Below are 1,679 nucleotides of genomic sequence, written 5' to 3'. Positions count from 1 at the left end.
TCCCATGCCCTCTTTGTGTATAATAGAATATGCTATTTTGTTATTCACTCAAGTTTCTCTTGGTGTCCCCTGCTATTCACCCCCTCTTTCCCATCCCCCATGTCATCTTAGATTATTTAGTGTTCCACCCTCACCCTGTGAATTATTCTTCTGATTACTATAATAGTGAATATTATAATAGTGAATAGAGTTCACTACAGAGAATTATACATAACATTTCTCTACATAGGAATACAGATAATGAGATCTCACTGAGGCCCTTAAAAAGGCAAATTTAAAAATTATAAGTTTTCTTTCTTTCCCCTCTGTATCTTATTTACCTTTTCATGTTTCTCTCAGTTTTTGTGGTTGGATATCAAACTTTCCATTTAGCCCTGGTCTTTTCTGTGCAAATACCTGGAATTCTTCAATTTTGTTGAATGCCCATACTTTCCCCTGGAAATATATAGTCAATTTTGACGGGTAGTTGATCCGTGGTTGCAGGCCCAGCTCTCTTGCCTTTCTGAATATTGTATTCCAAGCCTTGCGATCTTTTAGCGTGGAGACTACCAGATCCTGTGTGATCCTGATTGGTGCTCCTTGATATTTGAATTGTTTCTTTCTGGCTTCTTGTAAGATTTTTTCTTTTGCTTGGAAACTCTTGAATTTGGCAATTATATTTCTGGGTGTTTTCTTTTCTTGATCGAATGTCGCAGGTGTTCTATGAATCCTTTCAATGTCTATATTGCCCTCTTGTTGTAGGACTTCAGGGCAATTTTGCTGAATTATTTCTGTTAGTATGGAGTCCAGGTTTCTATTAATTTCTGGTTTTTCTGGAAGACCAATTATTCTCAAATTGTCTCTTCTAGACCGGTTTTCTTGGTCTGTCACTCTCTCATTGAGATATTTCATGTTTCCTTCTATTTTTTCAGTCTTTTGACTTTGTTTTATTTGTTCTTGTTGTCTTGAGAGATCATTAGCTTCTACTTGCTCAATTCTAGCCTTTAGGGATTGATTTTCGGCTATAATCTTTCGGTTTTCGGCTATGATCTTTTGATTTTCTGCTATAATCTTCTGGTTTTCGGCCATAATCTTCTGGTTTTCGGCCATAATCTTCTGGTATTCCTTTTCAATCTGGTCATTTCTGGTGTTCAATTTGCTTATCAGTTCATTTGGTTTCTGAGCCTCACTTTCCAATTGCAAGATTCTACCTTTTAAACAGTTATTTTCTTGCCAGATCTCTTCCATTTTCCTCAAAATCTCAGTTTTGAACTCTTCCGTAGCTTGTGAGGAGTTTTCCTTATTTGAGGAGGGTCCGGATGCTTGTTTGTTCTCCTCCTCTGTTTGCTCGGTTGTCTGGATTTTCTCTGTGTAAAAGTTGTCGAGTGTTAAAGACTTCTTTTTCTTGTTGTTAATCTTTCTCTTCTGAACTTCCTGAGACTGGGTAGCCATTGTTAGCCCAGCAGCTTCTCAGGTTTATCCTCGCGCTCAGGGTCTGTCCGTGGTCAAGCCCCCCGGTGGACCCCCTTGCTTGATCCTCTGCTGGAGGTTTCTTTATAAGTCTCAGGGCGCTGCTTCCACAGTCGTATACCCATCTGCACTGGTTCCCCACTCAGGGTTTCAGAGCTTTAGCTTGTGGCTGTGTCTGCCTCCACCCACGCCTCCGCCCGTGCCTGCACTCTGAGCCTGTGCTCTGCGTC

Source organism: Gracilinanus agilis, chromosome 5, assembly GCF_016433145.1.
Source record: "Gracilinanus agilis isolate LMUSP501 chromosome 5, AgileGrace, whole genome shotgun sequence".
NCBI lineage: Eukaryota > Metazoa > Chordata > Mammalia > Didelphimorphia > Didelphidae > Gracilinanus > Gracilinanus agilis.
This window is presented reverse-complemented; position numbering follows the sequence as displayed.